The sequence below is a fragment of the Pleurodeles waltl genome, chromosome 1_2 (assembly GCF_031143425.1).
Source record: "Pleurodeles waltl isolate 20211129_DDA chromosome 1_2, aPleWal1.hap1.20221129, whole genome shotgun sequence".
In the NCBI taxonomy this organism is placed as follows: Eukaryota; Metazoa; Chordata; class Amphibia; order Caudata; family Salamandridae; genus Pleurodeles; species Pleurodeles waltl.
Genome location: NC_090437.1, coordinates 415,409,687 through 415,433,208, shown reverse-complemented (window position 1 = coordinate 415,433,208; position 23,522 = coordinate 415,409,687). Strand labels below are relative to the sequence as shown.

At 41.5% G+C, this 23,522-nt stretch overlaps 1 protein-coding gene across 1 annotated transcript in view; it reads left to right on the top strand.

Annotated features, from left to right (window-relative positions):
- LOC138300734 (protein NipSnap homolog 3B-like) overlaps nt 1-23,522 on the top strand; it is a 249,951-nt gene that overhangs the window by 106,073 nt on the left and 120,356 nt on the right. The window lies entirely within an intron of this gene.

Below are 23,522 nucleotides of genomic sequence, written 5' to 3'. Positions count from 1 at the left end.
TGAAGACACAGGTGAGGTACAATACAGACTTTTAATCTCACTTGTTTTGTAATTCATATTAGGCCCAACACCCAGGGCCAGTGGACCACCGCCTGCAACCGAAGACACCTCCATGTCAGGCCATGATCAAGCCTTCAGGTAGGACACCACTCCTGCAAGTCTGGATGATGAAGGGATGTCTGGTCCATCTGGTCTGTCTGGGCAGACAGCCCCTGTGAATGACACTTGAGCAGCACCCACACCTCCCACTGCAGCTGCTACAAAAACGTAGCCCATGAATGCCTCCACTTCCTGTGTCCAGAGGAACACAACTCCCATCTTGTGCCCCCCAGTCCTGGCTACTTTTGAGCAACCACCACCACCTCCAGTTGTACCAGGACACATTGGAATGGGCCACACAGCCTCAAGGGCACAGGGTACAGGGGGTAAGGGTCATGGGAGGAAATCAGTGGGCAAAATGAGGCCACTGGCATCATTGTCACCCAGACCACCACTGACCAAGTCTTGGGAGGTGCAGAGGGAGCACATTGTTGAGCTGCAGAATCACAACTCCAATTTATGCTCATTGACTGGGGTGATGTTTGACAGTTATCATCATATGTTCAGAGCTTCTCCTACACCATCTACCCCTGTCTGTGGTCCTTCAACATCAGGACAAAATGCACTTTCCTCAGCCATAGACAGGGAGGCCCTGCCATAACAGGAAATTGCTCCACCCACCCCAGTCCCTGCACCTGCCCCACCACCCCTTCCCAGGAGGGGACATTTATCCAGACCACCAGGAGAGGATGGCAAGACCTCCACCACCACCACCTCCAAGAGATGCCAAACTTAATTTCCTCCAGTGTGTCTACCATTCACTCGGTAGACTATTTCATGGACACATTCACATTTTTTGAGAAGAACTATGTTTTGTACATTGGCCTCCAAACAGTTTGTGCTCCACAAATATGGTTTCATCCACTATGATGGACTTTAGTTTTTTCGTCTAATTTTTTCAATCTGGTTTCAAAGATTTTGCACAAATGTTTTTTTCAAAATAAATGCACATATAACAAAATCAAATACCGGTGTAGTTTTTATTGTGGTAATTCCTTTTGTATGTCTTCTGTACACCATCATTTTTTAAACTTGTCAAACAATATGATTTAAAAAATATGTGTTTCCCATTTTAAAAAAAGATGGAAATGGAAACAACGAAATCACAATGTATTAGGGTAATAAATGTATAGGTAACACATGTGTGACAAAATCAAAGATGCTTTTCACAACCCATGCAGAACCCAAACAGTCTGTTCCATTTAGAAGTTGTCACTCCAGAACATTGACACTCTGGAACAAAGGAAATATTTCACAAAACAAAATAAAATGGGCAAATTGTTATTGATTAATGACCTCAGCTGGAGCCGGACATCCTGCCCTCACAATAGGAATCCTCCATCAGTAACATCAGTAGTCTCCATCATGGCAGTGACAAACATCGAAATCACATGACCATTTCAGGACACTGGCAGCATCAGGTGCAGTGTCACAACCATTATTCAGTAGTGTGCTATAAAAGGTTCTTTCAATTATGAGGAGACACATCAACAGCTTCCTACACTGAACACATTGAAGATTTAGCCAATGTGAAGGGAAACTAGTATGCTATGGCTTTACAGATAAATGTTATTAAAGCAAGTTAAGCAGCACATATTGCCTAGGTGGCAACATCCAACAGAAAACAGGTATGATACAATCCCAAGAAATTTAATTCAATCACAGTGCAAGCTGTATTTGTAGAAGATCTGTATATCCAAAGTGGGTATCTGTCCCAAGATCAACCCATGTTCCCATTGAACTTTCCAACAGCAACATGTCACTGCAAATGTCTCAACTTTGAAATGTCCAAATGAAGATAGCATGGTGAAAGATCCTAAAACGAGGGAAAATGAATGATTTCACATACTAAATTTGCCTCAAAAGATAAGTTAGGAGGACACATATACTTACCACTAGCAAAGGTAATCTATGTCAATAAACACAGTAGTCCATGTGGGGAAACTTTAATCTACAAACATCTTTGCCTTGGACTTTCCTGAATTGTCCATTCCTACTAAATTAAAATCACAGACTTATGTTCATTATGTCACAAGTTGTTCTGACATTGGTTGTTACAATATGTAATTGTAAACTTATTCTCAGGTGAAGAAGTGGTCAATGACATTATGACGTAGGCCAATTCCTTCCTCTTCACCACTGTCATCTTCATTGGGCATTTCCACATCTTCACCAGGTGGCTCTTCACGGTCTCTATCCCCTGCGATGATTGGGATGTTCCATCGCAGGGCGATGTTGTGCAGCATGCAGCAGGCAGCTGTGATTTGGCACACCTTATTCGGTGAGTAGAGAAGGGCTCCACCTGTCTTGTCCAATCAACAAAATCTGGTCTTCAGGAACCTAGAAGCCGGCTCCACTGGCCTCTATGTTCTTCCATGGGTTTCACTGAAGTGGACTTCCCCTGGTATTGTTGGATTCCTCAGCAGTGCCAACAACCATGATCAGTTAGGATATGCTACGTCTCCTACATGGAAGCAATAAATTGATATATTAAAATCATATAATGTAATTGTACATTCCTAAACTAGGATTACAGCAAATGATCCTCAAGTCATATTATATTTTCCAACAAGCCAGGCACTTTCAGGTCCAAGTTGTGACATTTGCAAGGGTATGAAGCTGTTCCATATAAAACAGAATCATGTGTTGACCCTAGAAAGTGGCAAACACACTTGAGATGAACAAATCAGGTAAGCAGACAGCTTGCACTTTGAATGGAAGTTCTTCTGTTTGCAATATACCTGTTTCTTGGTATGTGGTAGCACCAAGGTAATATGTATGCCTTGCATTGCTCCAAACACATGTGGTAAGCCACCCAAATCATAAAATTCTCCCTTCACATTGGTCTAATCCTAAACTCTTAGATACTGGATGAAGTGGTGATGTGTCTCATCTTTGAAGCAAGGACGTCTTGTAGCACACCACTAAAGGTTGGCTGTGAGATATATCCAGATACTGCCACAGTGTATTGAAAAGATCCAGTGGCCACAAAATGAAGTACTGCCATGAGTTTCACTATTGGTGTTATTGTTGTTGTATTCCTATTATGAAGCAGGAGATCAGGCTCTATCTGCTGACATAAATCCAGCATAGTTTGCCTATTTAATCTGATTTTCTTTATTATGTCCCTTTCTTCTATGGTAGCAAGGCCTGGAAATGGTTTGAAGACTTGTGGATGTCTTTTTCTACTCATCCCTGGGTTCATATATCTGCATGTAAGGAAAACAAGCTATCACTTAAAATCATAACAGAATACTTTCACAACCAACATACATCTAATGTCTTGGTTAGCTTAGTGATCTTATTGTGTCATATTTGTACACATAATCTGAAAGCATTTTTGCAACTTCAGATCTCAATGTTTTATGTCTGACATTTTTTTACAAATAATATGTAAATACTACATTTGAAATGTATTGTTTGCACATGTTTTTTAAATGTGTTACTGTTACTATTACTGTCAGCAGAAGTATAATATACACTGCAGCACTATCAATGTCAAACACAGTAATGGTTCACTTTTTAATGTTTCATATTTTGGAAAACACAATGTGGTACGTATCTCACATTGGTATACAAAGTAGTCACCACTTTGAGTGCAGGTGATGCACAAACAATTTAAAAATACATAGCTTCACGTTCTAAAATTACGGGTGTCTGACCTTGCCACCAGGACATTGGCTATCTGACTGCCGTCAGCGGAAGTTTGACTGTGTAGTAGGTGTAACATTCCAAGACGGACACTGCCATGGGACGTGTGACGCCTATGCGCAAAAGCCAATTGCTGTGTCCGCCTCCAATGCAGAGCGTGTATGCCGTGTGCTTTTACGCAGCATCTGGAAAAAACCTCACTGGCATCCTAACACTGCAGCCTACAAAACCTCATCACCTTTTGTTGCTGTTACTGACATCTGGGAGCCAGGATGCCGGGCAGAGGAGGTGACAGGGCCCCTGCTTTCTCTCCTGAAGTATTAGAGCTTCTCACCAGGGAGTCCCTGTCCCTGGACAGCCAACTGTATGGGGACCCAAAGGAACAGGTACATGTTTGGGTGGGGAATGTTTGTCATATTAACTTGTTCCTACTTTTTACACAGGCTAATTTGTCCATTTGTGTTCATGAGTGATGTGTTGTTATTGGAGTGTAGTGAACTGAATGATTTAGCTGGCTACAGAGTATTTGTTCATGTTAGTAATGTCTGCACATTGAAATGACAAGTCATCTGAAAGAATAAGCTCAATTTGCAGTTTCTCACAATTCCAGATTTATTTGGATAAACTGAAGGCCTCTTACTTCCAGTGAAATAAACAAATTCCCCCAAGGGAAAGCAATACAATCACCCCACACACTCACAATAAATGGATCTCTCTAATGATCAATCTTAAAACAAAGGAATCTAAGGTATATTTTTAATATAGTCCCAAATCAAAACCCAATATCATCATAATCACAAAGCTAAACCATCAATCAAAACCATCAATAAAACCAAACAGATTCAATAAAAGGGAGACAATAAAAAGACATATGGAATAGTCTGTTAAAATTAGACTGTCCCAATTCTGGTAGGCATAGGCCCATCGATTGTTGTCATCTATCCTTATTCGATAACGGCCTCCTCCTGTGGGTCCAGTAATAAAATATAGCGTTGACTCGTTTCGGTGGGACTTCCAGACCTTTTCACCATCTTCTTCAGGACTAGATAATATGCTCCCAAAACTTATTAAAACAAGCCTAAATGAAGCAACACAAAAGAATATATATGTATGTATACACACACTCCAACATATCACAGAACCCCATACTCTACCTGCAACCGCCCCCATATAGCCATTTTATTTCCCAAGTCCAACCTCTAATATTTTTTACACACCAAGATTCCTTTTATATCCATCATCACTAAGAGAGATTTAATTGCCTACATTCCAGATCATTCTATACAGGAAAAATATAAATATAGATAAATACACACATATATATATAATATATATATATATATATATATAAAAAATTCGTAACATTTTTTTTAATTTTTTTTTCATTAAATATCTTTTTTTTTTTTTTTTTTTTAAAGAACCCATTTATAAAAACTTTAAAAAAAAATACTTTTTACCTTATCCCCAACACTCACCTCAATAATGGCAAATCAAATCATCCAAACCGATCCAAATATTAGCATAAATACTTTCCTTGATTTCCGCAGTCTTTTGGAAATATATTTCTACATAGGTGAAATAAAAGTCCATTAATGAATTGCTCCTCTTCTGGAGTGGACCCTCATCAAATCATTACGTGATATCCAAAATAGTGTACAAAATTAATCCATGACTTATTAGTTATCACCCTCATAGGTGCATATAAAGTGTGAGAAATATCATGGTGAATATAGGGGAACAATCAAATTCATGTGCATCATGCAGTCCCAAATTCACTTGATTTTATAGCACGTATAAACACCCAAATAAAACAAAATGAAAAGGTTTTTCCTTTTCAAAACCACAAAATGTGAGATTATTGTTAAACTTGTGATATCCCTGGAGCTTACCATGGAATCCACATATCTTATAATATAGTGAACCAGGACTATTTATTGTCCATCAGGTTCTACCCTTAATTCTACAATAGAAGTCAAGAAAATATAATTAAGGATAATGCATAATACTGTACCAAATATAAAAACCTCCTGCAACCTCTTTTTAAAATATTCACTTTTCCTAATACAAAATATAAGAATATTTATTCACATCCAACACTAATATCAACTCTCGCTATTTTATCCAAACTCATGAGAACCATTTTAATACCCCCAGTACTTGCTAGTATTCACATTATCCTGTGATTCCAGCCTTTTGAATGGTTAGTGATTTATTTCTTTTAAAAACCCATACCCCCTCTCATGTCTTTGTACCATAAGTTAAACTAATACTATTTAAGATTATTATATTTCATGGTGCTTCATTAACTATAAAATGAAGTACCCCCTTTGGTTTACCCATTTCCCTTTTCTTACCGCTAAATCAGCGTGGCTAAACTTAATTATCCTCTTCTTTCAATTTGGTCAGCAAAGGACCTGACTCTCCTAACGCCGATCTATTTATACACGGAATACTCACCATCAAGTGTGGACTAGGGAGCACACTCGCTTCCCGTTCATCCGAGTTCACTTCCTGTTTAAGCGAAGTGAACACTAGACTGTCTCAATGCGGGCGCCATCTTGGAATCCCACATGCGTTCAAAGTGATTTCCTTCTTCAAAATAAAGATAGAATCGCTTTTCACAATTAACATATGACCAAATCTACTCCATTCAAAATCATCCTGACAGAAAAATAATTAAAAACGAACAACAATCTTCTTAAAGGCTAACAACTATGCCAAAATCAAATATAGAAAATCTACAAAGCCTAATACTAGACAAAACCAATAATCATGAAATCAATTACTATCATATATACAATGGTCCTAATCAGTGAATTTCCCTAATCTTATTATATTCCACTAAACATATAAAACCTACAACCGATTCTAATCACCAGTCTCCTCCTAGACCCCTATTGGCTCAACACCATTCTTCCCTGCAGTTTAAACTTTTCTCAATAGTATCAAACCCAGTGATGTACCACCATTCTCGTTTCTTTCTCAACAAATCACAATTACCGCCTCTCTTCCTGGGGAATATTTTCTCAAGAATAAACCACTTTAAGTCCCTTTCCGAGTGTTCACTACTGAGAAAGTGTTCTACCAATGGTGCATTAATCTTTCTAGTTCGAATGGCCGATTTGTGTTCACACAAACAAATTCTCAGTTCTCTTCCCGTCTCCCCCACATATCCTAATCCACAGGGGCAGAAGATAATGTACACCACATTCTTACTCCGACAATTATTCAGGGTTTTTGAGGTAATAGTCACTCCCTCATATTTGATAGCCATCTTCTCTATACATTGATCACAGCAACTACAATTTCCACATTTATAGTTCCCTCTAATTATATTACCAGTCAACCCCAGCTGTCCAGCTGGGCGATCTTCCCTATAGGTATGAACCAATCTATTTCTCAGATTTTGACATCTAAATGCAAAGAGGGGCTTATCCAACATGGTCTCATCTTCAACATTCAATAAATGCCAATTCCTATTTATCACATTTTTTATTTTGTTACTAATCCCACTAAACTGGCTAACAAAGACAATCCGCTCATTTTCCTTTCTTCTTTGATCCTGGTTAAACATACTATCCCTATTATAGCACCAAGCTCTTTTGAAAGAGTGACTGATTAACTTTTTGGGGTACCCTCTGTTCTTCAGTTTTTGTTTCAAAACACTTGAATGTTTATAAACGTCATCCAAAGTTGTACAATTTATCCTTAATCTCAGAAATTGTCCAAAAGGGATACAATCCCTCTGGGCTTTAGGATGAAAACTCTTATAATGGAGCAGAGTATTTTTGTCAGTGGGTTTTGTAAACAACTCTACCCCCAAACAACCATTATCATCCTTAATAGAAATATCAAGAAAATCAACCACCCTCTTACTTAAATGGGCTGTAAAGCGTAGGTTGATAGCTCCCAGATTCAACCACTGGAGAAACTCATATAATGGCTCTCGCGATACTTCCCATATAAAGAATATCTCATCAATGAATCGAAACCAGGAAATAACACTTTCATAGAAGGGCGCTGTCTCATTGTATATATGCTTATTCTCAAATTCTCCCACATAAAGGCAAGCCAGACTTTGGGCACAAGTTGCTCCCATGCTGGTCCCTTGAAGTTGGAGATACAGATCATTTTTGAACAAAAAAAGGTTGTTTTTAAGAACCAAAGAGACACAGTTAATGATGAACTCACTATTTGCACCTCTTAAATCTGTCACCTCTAAGCAATTACTTATTACATCAAAAGTATGGTCCTGTGGAATATTGGATTTATGGTGCTTCTATATCTAGAGTGACTAAAAACTGTGTATCACTATAAAACAATCTACCCTCCACCTTGGATATCATGTCAGTCGAGTCCCTTATATATGACCTCTGTTGTAAAATCAAAGGCTTTAAAAACCTGTCTACATATTTACTGAGAGGTTCAAGAAGGGACCCGATACATGAAATAATCGGACTCAGAGGTGGGTCTAAGGCATTTTTATGGATTTTAGGCAATCCATAAAATGCCGGGGTGATGGGTCTCTCATTCAAAAGGAAAAGTCCCTCTTCCTCACAAATCCAACCCTCTAGTAGTCCCTTATCTATGACGTTTCCCACTTCCTTCTTCAATATCTCCAGTCGGTTCATTGGCACTTTCTGATAATGATCTTGTACTGATAAAAGATCTTCAGCCCTCCTCTCATAATCCCTCGTATCAAAAACTACCACACCCCCACCTTTATCCGCAGGTTTTATGGTAATACTGACATCCTCCTGTAAAGCACAGAGAGCATTATATTGCTCCCTCGGCAAGTTGTTCTTTGGTTTAAAAGGATTACGTACAGTTCCCTGAATCTCTTTATCCACCAATGTCTCAAACAGTTCTACTTCTTTTCTTACTTGTGAAAGCAAAGGAGTAAAGGTTGATTTGGGTCTCAAACCAGAGATATTATTAGCCTCCCTTGAATCTTGACACCCCATAAAGTATTTATGTAGCCTAACCTTCCTAAAAAAGCCCTCAAATCCTGCTGTAGGTCCAACCTATTAACACTAGCTGTGGGAGCAAAGCTAAGACCCTTTTCTAACACCTCTAACTCGAAGTTAGTTAGGGTCCTTGCTGATAAATTAATTATTGTTGGCCTTGTCTACCTCCAATATCTTTGGTTCCTTGTTCTTATGTATTCCTGTTGTGGTTGGTTCCGTTGTGGCATACCCCTTTCTCCTGTGCCCCTGCCTCTCCGATTCAATCTGGGGCGAGGTTATAAAAAAACATTACTACTGTGTTCTCCCATTTCCACACTATTATGTGTATATGCCTCATCTTCACTGCCTGAACCTGATGACTCAGAAAAAGTTACATACTTTTACCCTCCCGTTTTGGGGGCCAACCATCTTCGTCCCAGGGTCGCCACCCTGATCTTTTTTACTCTGATAAAAATCTTTTTGCAAAAACGGGTCAACTAATTCATAATTAAATCTGTTGATGTCTTTTCTCAATTTTACAGACTTCTTATTCATAAGATAATCTCTATATCCATCAACATCCTGGTTTATTTCCTCTAAACATTTTTTTTTACATTTTCTAAAGCCATGGTCTCCTTTAAGGCTTTTTCCAAATCCTCAATCTCTTGTTTCTCTATTAATACCATACCTTGTGCTGTTTCAATGATTAGCAGCATCCAATCCCGACTGCACCAATTGGCTATAAGAGTCCAGGTCTCTAGAAATTTCCTATTTTCTATAAATAAACCAGGTTCATTTCTTACCTGTAATCCAATTGGAATAACCCCTGATTTCACATATTCTATAGCGAAATCCGCATGTAATTCAGTCCTGATCATATTTTTCTTTAAATTTAAAATCTTATTCTTTTTATCATTATCATCCGAGGTAACTATTGTTACTCTTCCACCACTATTGCCACTGGTTCCAATGATCTTATTAAATTGATCATCACTAAAACCAAATGTTTTAAAAGAATCCATGGTAAGGTCCACAGGACCACAAACCTCTCCAACCAACAGGTTGTACTATAAGTAACAAAGAAAATAGAGAGGGGACCCTCCTATCTCCGATATCCCGAGAGGGGCAGGGCACCGTAACACAGTGAAATAAACAAATTCCCCCAAGGGAAAGCAATACAATCACCCCACCCACTCACAATCAATTAATCTCTCTAATGATCAATCGTAAAACTAAGGAATCTAAGGTATATATTTATGTGGCAAGTGGCATGGTGGGTTAAAGAACAATGGGTTGGAATGCTACCCCGAACAATTGCCAGTGGTCAGACTTATTAAAAGCCTTCTCCCATCACATTTTGTGTGTTTTATGTGATGTCCTAAGTGGTCAAGGGTATGCCCAGATGTGGATCACAGTGCCACCAGAATCAAGCTACACCTGACTAAATAGCCTCAATCAGGGTGAAAACGGGCTTGGATTGCTTGTGTTTCAGTTCATAGAGGACCTGGCTTTGTAGTTCAGGCTGGACTGTTCTTGTTGGAGCACAGTCAAGACTGATTTGTATATTGCTGGTTGTAATCTGAAGTGGCATGGTAGGCAAAAGAACAATTGCTACCTGAGCTAGTGGTTAGACTTATTGCAAGCATTCTCTAATCACCTTTTGTGTGTTTGATAGGTCTACCAATCCTCAAGGTGATTTATTTTTGGTCAGCCTGAACATTCATATGAGAATGTCCTGAATTCTATATAGCTTCAAACAAAGTAATGTATGCCTTGAATTAGAAGGCAGAACATCTCATCATTGAGTACCATGTACCAATAGGCTTAAAGAAGAATGGCCTGACGTGCAGAAACAATGAACTGTAGGTCAGGTGATGCGGAGCATAGAAAATAACATTTGGGTAGTGTCACCCTACCTTTTGCTTGTGAAAAATCTGTACAATTAAGTGGTGTTCGTGACTCGCTACTACTAGAACACTTACCATTATCTTTTTGGAAATAACATGCTTGAAAAGAACAAGAAGCATTTGTAAATTAAGATATGAACTAGCAAAGTACATACATCTTTAATAGAACAGCTGTGCCCATAACGAAGAGCATAGCATTAGCCAGTGCAAGACAATTGTTTCATTTTCTAAAGATGGGGAATATAAAAAGTATCATAAACAGCCTTACAATATTCAGACATCCATATTTCTTGATATAATTTTGGCCCTGAGTGATAACTAGGCCTGAGTGATCCAGGTAGTTCGTCAATGAGAAATTAAATAAAACTAATTAAGATTTAAGCAAATTGAATTGTAAGTAAAACCTTGAATGCAATTAAGTGTGGTTTGGATATTAATTCCACCATCCTTCTAGAATAATACAGTATACGTTTTAGTATGCAAACATTTGGAATTTATGATTGAATATGCATAGGCTGTCTATAAAGGGCACCAATGGGTATCCCTGTAGATTGTCATAAGAAACATTAGCCAGACCTGCATCAGTCAAGTTAATAGTAGTGTGCAACTTCAATGCCTTTTATAATGAGACACTCAGCCTCGTAAACTAAGAAGGAAAATTCCTAGCCAGTATTGCAGTAGTAGGAAAATCCTAGGTCCTGAGGTCAACAACCTTTTCTACATCCAAAACTAGTACTGCTACCAGCAGTTGGATTATGGTGAATATATTTATATCTAGTAACCATGTAGACTAAGTACATTGTTCACGTATTGATGACCAGAAATTGAGATAATCTGGTGTTTGCATATCAGGGAATATGCTTGTGTCACCATATGCTTTGTACTATTGTCGCAAGGATCTTGTAATTCACGTTGAGTAGATTGATGTGTTTCTATGACTGTGGATCCAGCCGGGACTTTCCTGTTCTAAAAATCACTAGAACACCATGAAGGACTGAAGGATTCTGTCACTACCTAGAAGTTTGCTGAACAGTGACACTAACCTGGGAGATAGCTGTTCTAACAAGACTTTACATATTTTGACTGTAAGGCTGTCCATAACTACAGATTATTACCTGAGTGTTTCACAAAAGAAGATATATAACCTATACGAGGAATCTCAATGCTATTCAAAAATTGCTTAGGATTTAATATTGGGTGGATCGGGAGCTTGATATATGGCTTGCGGGTGATCTAAAATATCTGACACATTTTTGAGTAATCATATATTTTGAGCCTTATAATGTGATTCCAAATTGCTTGAATTAAATTTCATGGCAAGGACTTGCGCCCTTGCATGCATAGTTTGCTCATCAATAATTTGACTGCACCTGTTAAACTGATATTATCAATGATGTCAAAGGAGATGTTATGAGTAATGTAATATCTAGAGTAATTAGCAGTGCATGGCGAAGTCATGAGCTATAGTTACCTTAGGACACAAGTTATAGTTACTTGAAATAACTCCAACTATAACTGAATTTCCACAGTTTTGTGCATGTAAAATCTGAACCTAACTATACCATCCCTGAAACCTTTGTTTTTTTAGCGAATTTCTAAGGTTTTTAAATTCTATTTCCTAGCTATAATGTCCCTTTAACCTTTGTTTTTTGTTCAGTGAATTTCTAGGGATTTTTTAACGTTAAGTAAGATGTCCATTGCAATACATGGTAAGGTGGGGGTTCCTTATTTACTTTCAGTTTTCCACTTCCATTCTATTAAAATTACATTCAGATGTGGCACACTTTTGGCATAAATTAAGAACGTTAGCACTCTAGTTGCTCTTAGAACCCTGTAAGCTGCTGATCACCAGGAAGGTAGTGGCAGTCTGCTGCTGGTGTTGAAAGTTCATGTTTCAGCCCACATGTCAGAATGTTGTAATGAATTTGAAGAGGAATATATTTGAGATCTCTCTTAAAACATGTGCTAAGTTTTCTTTCTACAGCACAAACCATAATTCCTGTGACAAAATGAGCCCACTCATTTTGTTCCTTTCTAAATTACATGTTTTAAGTTTTATCAGTTCAGTTCAATCAAGATGGCTTCAGGAGTGCCACTTATTTGTCATAAGTAAGGCTGTTAGTGCTCTAGTTGTTCTTTAGGGCACTCTGGGAGGCTGCACTAGACCAGAGGAGAATCAACTTACTGGCTGCTCCTGTTGGAAGTACAATAAGAAAATATTTTATAACTCACTTAAAACGTGTCCTAATTTTTCTTTCTACAGCACTAATCATAATTTCTTTGACAAAATAACCCTCCCCATTTTGTTCCCTTCTAAAGTTAAATGTTTTAATTTTTACCAGTTTGATTCAATCAAGATGGCTTCAGGTGTGCCCCACTTTCGTCATAAATAAGACTGTTAGCGCTTTAGCTGTTCTTTAAAACACTGACAGACTGCAGTAGGACATAAGGGGATCAACTGTTGAAAGTACATGTTTTACTGAGAATGTCTAACTTCATTCTCATGTGGCTGAGAAAGATAGTGTGAATTTCAAGAAAATATAGTCTCATTTTCTCTTCTGGAGCACCTTACCTCTTTGTGAAAATCATGAGAAAACAGTTTTCTCTCAAACATGATTCATGAAATCCTAGCAAATTAGTAGGGTACCCGTCAACAAATTATTTATATCGTAACTAAAATGTGTTATCACCCTTCATGTGTTCTCCTTTTTGTGACCCTCAAAACCTGCCATTCTCGACAATGCATTTCAATGGGTTGCTATCGGGTATATTGGTTCCAAGATGGCTACCATCACTTTCTAGTTAAAGTGGTGACAGCCAATCAGATCTCACCATGAGATCTGTGCTTAGGCTCCATTCCACCCAGATATATGAATTTATTTTTCCTTTAATTTCTCAAACTACTGAAGGGATCCAAAGAGCAAAAAGCACTCTTTCTGGATCAAGAGCTACCTTTCTACCAAGTGTGGTGTAATTCCCTCCAGCAGTTTGGGCTGTAGTCGTGTCTAAAATCTCTATGGGTATTAAAATGGGAAACACACTTTTTTTGACTCCCCTTTTTCTCTGCTCCTGCTTGACGGATCACTCAGAAACTTTCCATGCACAATAAGATTCTTGGTCACGTTTTTTTGGAAAATTTTGTGTAGATTCGTTGAATTGCGCCAAAGATATAGCCAAGTAAAACAAAACAACACATTTTTTCTATGGAAATTAGGCCCTAACTATAAGAGGTAAAAAAAAATAATAATAAAAAAAAATATATATATATATATATTTTCAAAATCCCTTTGGAAAAATGAATGGAGAAAAAGTGTTTTAGGACCCCACTTTTTCTCAACCTCCCTGAACGGATCTCCCCGAAACGTTCGAGTCAGCAGCTGATGTGACTGGTAATTTTGTTTTGGAAAGTTTCATATATGATTGGATAATGACTTGTCCACAGAGTGCTCAACAGAATAGCCTGCCGAACCAGCTTGAGAAATCAGTTGTTTATGTTATCCTATCTCAACTTTGAGGTTTCGAAACCTAAGTCAGAAAAACACAGAAATTCAACTTGTTTACCACTATAAAACTCTGATCTTCCACTGGTTTATGAAGAATGATGGCCTCAATGTGCACACTAACAAAATTCATTTTTACTGTTGTGTAGTGGATGAAAGTGCTTAATGAGCTTGGCAAATGGGAAGCCAACATTTCTTTTAATTTGCTTTGTTTGTTTGCCAAATTAACCATGCCTTCCAATTTCTCAAGTTGCTCACTTACTTAAATTCAAGGAAGATTATATCTCTGTGCACTAATTTCCATGTCCACTTGTTTAGACTGGATTATAGCAACACCCAGAGTGAATTCTGATGTCTTAATTTGTGCGTCTGATTTGGAAATTTAAGTGCCATATTATCCAGCTCCTTCAAATGTGCAATGAAAGAATCCAGTCTGTCTTCTCTATATTCAGCTACAGGAGAGCCCAGATTGTAGCTGGGTCTTTTTAATTTCCTATATTGTTTTTCAAATGTACTGGAGTAGGAAGGCAATCAAATCAGCTGTGTAGTTCCTTGACCTTCTAATTCAGCGGTTTCCAACCTGTGGTTCTGGGGGTCCGAGAAGCCTCCTCAGGGGGTTTGTGACTATTACTGATTAGGTCCCCAGCTTTCAGTAATGACTCAGTGGGGGGGGTTCCCTGATTCCCATAATGATTCAGTGGGGGTCCCCGGGTTCCAGTAATGATAAACTGGGGGCCAAAGAAGTCAAACGGTTGGGAACGACTGTTCTAATTAATAGGTTTTCTTTCTTTCTTTCTTCCTTTATTTCTTTCTTTCTTTCTGTCTGACTGTCTTTCCTTCTCTGACCCACGTTTTTTGGATTTATTAGAATTATTGCAACAACTCAATAGAGGGGTAATAGAAATTCTGCTTACTCTATATACAGTGCCTCACAAGTTCTACTCAGTACACCTTCCTTGAATGTGGTCACCGACCTTTGCATAGTATTGCTCCAAACCAATTCTTTATGTTGTTTGCCTAACTGTTGCTAGGCATTTCTGGACATTAACCAGCATTCGTTAGGACTGACATGCACAGGTATTTTCAAACCTGCCGAAGACATACTTTCTATTTAGTCACTGATATTAATTTGTCTATTTATATCGCTAAAGGATCAAGAAGGATAACAAGTCTTAACAAGCATTGCTATAACCAAGATGCCACTCCTTCAACAGGCGAGTGCGAACTGACTTTGCCAGTATTTATTTATTTATTTTGAGGGTCTATCAGTGCTAAGTCCTACGGAGCCAATCACTTTCTCTATTTTATTGTACCATTCTGAAATGGTCTTCAGCCATACTGGAATGGTAAACTACAAAAATACCCAAAATGTCACACAGCGTCATCATATATGAGCTTGAATGCAAGTGAATGGTGGACATCTTGGAATGGCTTAAAGAGGCTGTCCAATAGCCCCTATGTGTATGTATGTTTATGTTGTGTGATGACAAAAGAGCTCGCTATGCATAAAGTTGTTTGGAACCAAGCTCAAAAAAATGAAGTGATAGGACATATTAGCATCAGATGTTTAACATCACAGAATCAACACTATCAAAGCCCTGTTTGTAACTGTAATTGGTCTGCTAACATGGAAGCATGTTAATACTTTTTGACCAAGGTGGGGGGTAAATGAAGCTGCGTTCGGAATATGGAATGCTTAGTATTTATTATATGCCTAACAGCTGCACTCAGTTTTTTCCTATGAGAGTCTGAACGTGGCCATGTCGGTTGTTCTATCTCAGCCTTACAAAAGTTATTCCCACGGATTAGATTCATGTGGATCCTATGAGGGAGAAGGGAAAGCTTACAGGTATCATTGTTCCTTCCATGATATTTTCTCCCGTCCTTCCCTTTACATTAGCTTGTGTTATCAGAGGAAGTCTGCAGTCCTTCCCGGACCTGCCTCCACGAAGGAGACAAGGGAATGCCCATGGGGGTTTGGGGGGAGCAAAGGGCTAGCCTTGTCTCCCCCGGGCTTATTGGGCTGTTATGGAATGATCCACGAGCCCAAAACGGGATTGGTCAGGGATCCGGATAGGGCGGTGCTTGGGGCAGGGGGATAAAGGGTAGGGGCTGGGTGTGGGCGGCCTCTGTGGCCGTTGTCACACCCAGTGGGCGTTTTGTCTTCGTGTCAAGGTTTATAGTGAGGCGTGTTAGAGGCAAGTGTAGGCGGAATTAAGTTGTTTGGGCGGAGTTTTTTTAATTTGGAGGCTGGTTTTAAGAATAGCATTATTATGGAGCCGAGCAGGGTGGTAAAAGTGCTGAAAGTCCTTCAAGATGAAGGGAGGGAGGATTTAATTAAAGAGGGGGTGCTGGAAGAGGCTTGGGTGGGGTTAAGAAGGCCTAAATGGCTTTTAGCAGAAGGTGTATCGGCTGCTGTAGCGGCTTGTTCTTCGCCGCCAAAGTCATGTAAAAAGTTTAAAACCAAGATCGCTACCGGGAGGAAGGTTTCGCGCTCACCAGAACTTGTAGAAGTGTTGGCTGATCCAATTATGGCTCCGCAGTCTCTGGCTGGGATGCGGAGGAGGCGGGGAGTTAGTTTGCCCAGGTGTCAGGGCTTGTCGTCGTTACGGCGTGTGTCAGTGGGGGGGAGAGGCGCTGGCCTCATGCCTGCGGTGACGGTGGCCGGCCACATGGGGGCTCAGGCTCGAGGCGCACATGCGCGTTTGTCTAAGCGTGTGCAAGCTCGATCGCCTTTAGAAAGAGGCGACGAGCTTAATACGAGATATTTAGAGGAAAGGCCCTTAGGAGGCGTTTCCAACATGGCGGCGCCCAGTGGTGATTCTCAGCCGATGTCGGCTTTAGAAAAAAGTGAATTGGGCACGCCAGTTAAGATGGCGCGCCCGTTTCTAATGTGAGTAATGAGGTGGTTGTTATTTCGGATGAGGAAGAGGAGGTGCAGGTGAGCGCTGACAGTGGTTTAGTTAAGGGCTCAAGAGGTAGGGTGGGTTTTTATGGTCAGAAGGGTGGCAGGTTTATGCAGTGAGTACCTAGGGTGGTTAGTCCGATGCTGCATAGGGTGCAGTCTTGGGAGGTAGGTAACCAGGCTGTTCTTCGGTTAGGGGAGCAGATTGAGTTAGTGGACAATAGTGGGGCTGTGTTTAAAGGTAGTGTGTGTGGTGAGGCGAGTAGTACTGGTGCAATGGGTAGGGCATACGTTAGCCTAGATTTTTGGCAGCCTGATAGTGGTGAGGGACCCTCTGGGTGTGACACGTCCCATGCTTCGAGCGGACATGGGGTGCAGGCGAGTCACCAGCGGTCTGGGCGGATGGTTGGTGAACAGAGCTGGCTGGTGAAGGTCAGGGCGCCTTCAGAACACCGGCTAGAAGGGAGGGTTAAACCCGGAGCGGTTTACCCAACTTCGGGGGAGACAGCTGGAGTTGACAATGCACAGCCATCCAGTAGCCAGGGCGCTGGTGCTGGTTGGACTTCTATGGAGGAGGACTTACTTGATTATGAAGATAACATGGAAGAACCAGTGATGTCACAGCAGCGGGTTGTGTTGGCTGGATACATGCCTGGGGTGGTCCAGGGCGGCCATTGTAAGGTTCACCGCCGGGATATGTTGGCTGGCAACTTGCCGAGAGGTGAGGATGGGTTTGTTGGGTCTATGAGAGTGAATGAGTTGCAGGAGAATTTGGGGGATTTGAGACGGACAGGTGCTTTGAATATTATGGGCGGTTCAAGGGAGCAAAGGATGAGTAAGGTGGATGCATCTATTCAGGTGAGTTCGGTCATGGAGGTGGATGGTAAGTTGGAGGTAAGTGGGGGTAATGGTTATGTGTCAGTTAAAAAGGCTGAGTCAGGTGAGGGTGGTACGACAGCCACAGGTGTTAATACGGGAGGTGATGGAGTGGGGGGTGGGATTAAGTCCAAGAAGCTGCCTTATATGGGAGTGTCGATGCCTGTGGGGGCGCATCTCACTCTGAATTTGAAGGAAAAAATTTGGAAAGGGGAGTTCGTTGATGTTTTTAAATTGCTTCATAGGGTGGTTCAGGCGAAAGAAGGGTCAAAGGAAGAGGAATGGGAATTAGCTAGGAGACCTAGAGTTCCAACCACGATAGAGAATTGGACGTCAGCTTTTTTGATCTACGCTAGTGTTTATTGCGAGAAACATCAGGATTCTTGTGTGGCTTTGTTAAAGTATATGGACGTTTTGCTGAGGGCTCAAATGGATTACAGTGGTTTTGGATGGTTTAGGTACGATGAGGAATTCAGGGCAAGGAAGGCAATGGACTCGACTAAGATGTGGGGCGAAATTGATACTGAATTATGGATGCAGTGGTTACGGACTGCAAGGAATGCGCCCACAACGCATACGGCGAGTGGATTACCGGTTCAATATAAGCCCTTTCAGGGGCGTCCCACCCATAGAGGACAATTTCAAGCTAATGGGGCGTGCTGGTCTTTCAACAGCGGTCTTTGTAACAGACAGCAATGTAAATTTCAACATGATTGCTCCAATTGTGGTGGGAGACACCCAGCGTACCAATGCTTTGGTGGGCTTCAGTGGTCTTGGCATCTGCCATCGTCAAGAGGTAGCGACAGAGGTAGAGGACATATGCAGCAAGTGGCAGGAAAAGGGCCCTATGCCTATTAAATTTGATGTGGTTGCTTATTGGTTGCAGTTTTATCCATGTTCTGAGGAGACCAAGGTTCTTTTTAGTGGATTTTCAGAAGGTTTTAGGTTGTGTTATCAAGGCCCGAGGTTGAGGAGATGGGCTAATAATTTGAAGTCGGCAAGGGAACATCCTGAGGTGGTGAGGGCTAAGTTGAAAAAAGAACTGGAACTGGGCAGGTTTGTGGGGGCTTTTTTAGAGTGGCCATTGCCGAATTTGACTATTTCCCCTTTGGGTGTTGTCCCTAAAAAACTGGTTGGGGAGTTTCGGCTGATCCATCACTTGTCATGGCCGGCGGGTGCCTCAGTCAATGATTTAATTGCAGCGGAGGATTCGGTGGTGAAATTATGCATCGGTTGACAAAGCTATTGCGTTGGTACAGAAGTGTGGGAAAGGTGCAGAAATGGCGAAGTGAGACGTTGAGTCATCTTTCAGACTGTTGCCGGTCCACCCAGCCGTTTTTTCTTATTGGGAATGCAGTTCGAGGAAGCCATATATGTTGATCGTATGTTGCCGATGGGGTGTTCAGTTTCCTGTTCTTTGTTTGAAATGTTTAGTTCATTTTTGGAATGGTGTTTTAAATTTCAGGGTGGTGGCAGATTAGTGACTCATTACTTGGACAATTTTTTCTTTGTTGGGAGAGCCAAGTCGGGGGAAATAGGAAATTGAGGATGTTGGAGCTAGTTCAGCAGTCTATAGCTCCGTCGACAAGGAGGACATATTTTCAGACTTGGTTGAAGTTTCTGAACTCAGGTGCGGTACGAAGATCGGGTGGGTTTGATGTGATCTCTAGGAGACAGGATGATGCTGTTCGTTTTGTTATGCAACAGATTGAGGCTGGTTTAGCGGCGGTCACTATATCGGGTAAGTTATCTGGGGTTTCTTTTTTGGTAAGTATTTTTGGGGTTACGATCCTGTGGAGGATTTTGGCAGGTTGGGCTCGGTCAAGTGGTGTGAGGTGTGATCGGAGGCGCCCCATCGCGTCTCACCTTTTGAGGCCTTTTTGGGGAGTTTGGTCGACATTTGTTTTTCGGATTGGGAAGTATGTTTGTTTTCTCTCTGTATGTCTTGGCTTTTTCATGGGGCCTTTCGTATTTCTGAGCTTTTGGGTGTGAAGGGGAGAGGCAGGCTTACACACGAGGATGTTCAGGTAGGAGCTGAGGGTATTTGCATATGGTTGCCTTTTTCCAAAGGGGATCAGTTGGGGAGGGGTCAGGAGGTGATATTAAAAGCTGAACAATCAATTGACTGTCCAGTGCGATGTTGGTTTTCCTTTGCAGCACTGTTGCCCCACGCTTCAAATTTTGTATTTGTTCATCAGGATGGGACACATTTGTCAGCATCACAGTTATTAGCTGTATTTAGGATGTCTGTCAGGAGGTTGGGCTTGAATCCCAGTAGCTACAGTACATATTCATTTAGGATTGGGGCTGCCACCGAAGCGAGAAGACCAGGTAAATCAGATCAGTCGATTAAGCAATTGGGTAGGTGGAGATCGAGATGTTTTCAGAGGTAAGTGCGCTCTTTTAAGCAGTAGGATGCCTTTTATGGGGTTCTCGGCTTGGTGTATCTCTTCTGTTCATGCTCTTATCTGTCCTTACTATACCCTTTAACCCTCTGCTATGTACTATTCCGTTTTCTTTCTATGGGGTCTTGGTATACATGAGTGCAAGGCATGTTACTTAACATATTTTTTCTTGTAGGTTGCGTCGGGGTCCTGACAAGGTGCGCGCCGTGTGGATTGTAGGACACTCATTTGTTTGCTGGGCAGAGAAGCAAGCTTCATCACGGCATTTTGGGAGGCAATTGGGGCTAGATGGGGCAAGGATAAAAATTAGTTGGGTAGGAAAGAGTGGTATGAGATGGGGTGAGTTACTTTATGTGTTGGCCAAAAGGATGGAACAGGGGGTTTGTCCAGATTTATTGGTATTACAGTTAGGGGAGAATGACTTGGTCTCATTTGTCGGGTATTGGTTTGTTGAAGGTCATGAAGTTAGATTCATGCAGGATTAAGGAACGTTGGGCAGGTACTCATATTGTCTGGACGAGCTTGGTGCCGAGAAGGGTGTGGAGAGGTGCCAATTCATTTAAAGGGATAGAGAAGCAGCGTAGGAAAATTAACAGGGAAATGAGGAGTTTTTGTAAGTCTCCGGGTTTTTCGGTTCTTACACATGGGAATATTGTGGTTTCTGATGTGGAGTTATTTCGGCAAGATGGTGTGCACTTATCGTTTTTGGGTAATGAACACTATTTGTTGGAGCTTCGGCTGTTGATTGCTGAACTGATGGGGGAACGTTTATGGGACAGGTAGATAGGTTTAGGTGGGGCAGGAAAATGCCTGCTCGAGTTTTCCTGTGTGGCCTTTCAGGGGGAAGGGGTAGATCAGAAAAGATGAGAGGGCAGGGAGTTTTCACAGACAAGGGTAACTGGAGAAGGTGACTGCAGGAAAGATAGGTTAATGGGTTGGTCGGGTCAAGGTGGGGATGGGACAAGGGGTAGTGCGGTGGGGTCAATTTAGAGGGAGGGGAGGGGAGGGGTTAGGTGATGAATTTGTATTAGTGAGCTTTGGGTAGTTTTGTGAGGCTTTTATGCCAAGGTTGTAATTTTGCCAGACCTGTTCTATTAAAGCGGCCTTTTACCCCTTTAAATGAGTGTCGTGGTCATTTCACTGTTTCAGCCTGATGGGGGTTTGGGGGGAGCAAAGGGCTAGCCCCGTCTCCCCCTGGGCTTATCGGGCTGTTGTGGAATGATCCACGAGCCCGAAATGGGATTGGTCAGGGATCCGGATAGGGCGGTGCTTGGGGCAGGGGGATAAAAGGTAGGGGCTGGGTGTGGGTGGGGCAGGAAAACGCCTGCTCGAGTTTTCCTGTGTGGCCTTCCGGGGGGAAGGGGTAGATCAGAAAAGATGAGAGGGCAGTGAGCTTTCACAGACAAGGGTAACTGGAGAAGGTGACTGCAGGACAGATGGGTTAATGGGTTGGTCGGGTCAAGGTGGGGATGGGACAAGGGGTAGTGCGGTGGGGTCAGTTTAGAGGGAGGGGTTAGGTGATGAATTTGTATTAGTGAGGTTTGGGTAGTTTTGTGAGGCTTTTATGCCAAGGTTGTAATTTTACTAGACCTGTTCTATTGAAGCACCCTTTTACCCCTTTAAATTAGTGTTGTTGTCATTTAACTGTTTCAGCCCGATCAGTATTCCTGTAGCTGCCTCTGGCAGCCCAGGTTTATATAAGGGAGTAGAAGGACGGTCACGTCCCCTCAGAAGTCCGCCTCTGGTACCCATTGGCCTGCATGGTGGGAAGATGCCAGTCCTCTATGCAACCACTCAGGTGATTCGTACTGTTCTCCGTGCCGACTTGATTGACTTAGCTCCTTTGAAGAGTTAGAGCTTTTTTTTCCAGAACTGAGTGTTCCCCATTACGCACCTTACTCTGGCCCTACACTTGAATTGAAAGAAGTCCATATGAATTGATGAGCCAGCAGAACAGGCCCAATACCCTCCCATGCACACTGCCACCCCACTTGCAGGAGCCCGTGACACCAAACCTGAGGGACTGGCTGAAGCACAGCCATTCTCAGCATTGCTTCTTGGAGGTTATGTAGAATTAGAACTGCCTTGCGGTACACTTATAGGATGTGGACAGTGTTGGGACATATAACCTGAACAGGAGTTGTGACACATCTCATATACTAGATTCTTTCAGTTGCCCTGGTTTGGATTTGACATAGCAGAAAAACATACAGAAATGTTATTATAAAGCTCTGTGGGTTAAAGCATTCACTGCTGAGATTTGTGTGTGTAACCTCCAGGTCGTAAGTTCAATCTCAGCGTGGTCAACTCGGCTCGTTCATTCATTCATTCATTCAGTATCTGATTAAACTGACTAATAATAATTGCTAACAAAAATCTGCCAAAGTGTTATCATTCTTAAAAATTGAGTTCCCTTTCTGCTATAAAACTAAAACACTTTCGGCCTGATTACGACCTTGGCAGATAGGCTACTCTGTCACAAATGTGACGGATGTGACGGATATCCCATCTACCATATTACAAGTTCCATTATATCCTATGGAACTTGTAAAACGACTGGGGATATCTGTCACTTTTGTGACGAGCAGCCTATCTGCCAAGGTCGTAATCAGGCCCTTTGACTCCTTGGTGGTATTTTTTTCCAGTTGATGCAAAGCATATAAGCTTATTCCTCACCCCATTGGAGAGGCATTCCTCACCCTGTTATCTCTGAAAAAAGTAAAAAGTGGGCATGGCAATTGCTTCTGCAGCAAACTCAGAGCTCCAAAGGTGCCCTATTCTCGTCCCTTCTCAGAATAAAGGGCTACATCCAAGGAGTTAAAAGAACCCTGCAAAGCCACACTGCAAAACAAGCTTAACGTCAATGCTGGTGGGATAACCTAGTGACAACTGTTGCAACCTCCTAGGTTTCATAGCTGCTGAAGCTTAGATCAGAACCAGGTCTACTAAATACTTGGCTTGTTTAGCACCTGTTGTGACCTCCATTTCAGTCTTCTCTACCATATACTTGTTCCTCAGTTATTTTTTCCAGCACAATCTCATGTTTTGGCACTATACACCATAAATATATATATATACTTCAGCCGGTACCATAGTTTGCTCACAGGAGATTTTGACTGGAGTCCTGTGGGATTGGGAATTTTTTTTAAAAAGGAAGAAAGTGGGAAGGAGATTCGTGGGCAGTTGGCCACTCATGGGGACTTCACCTCCTGTGGGGTTTCGGGGTAGGGCCT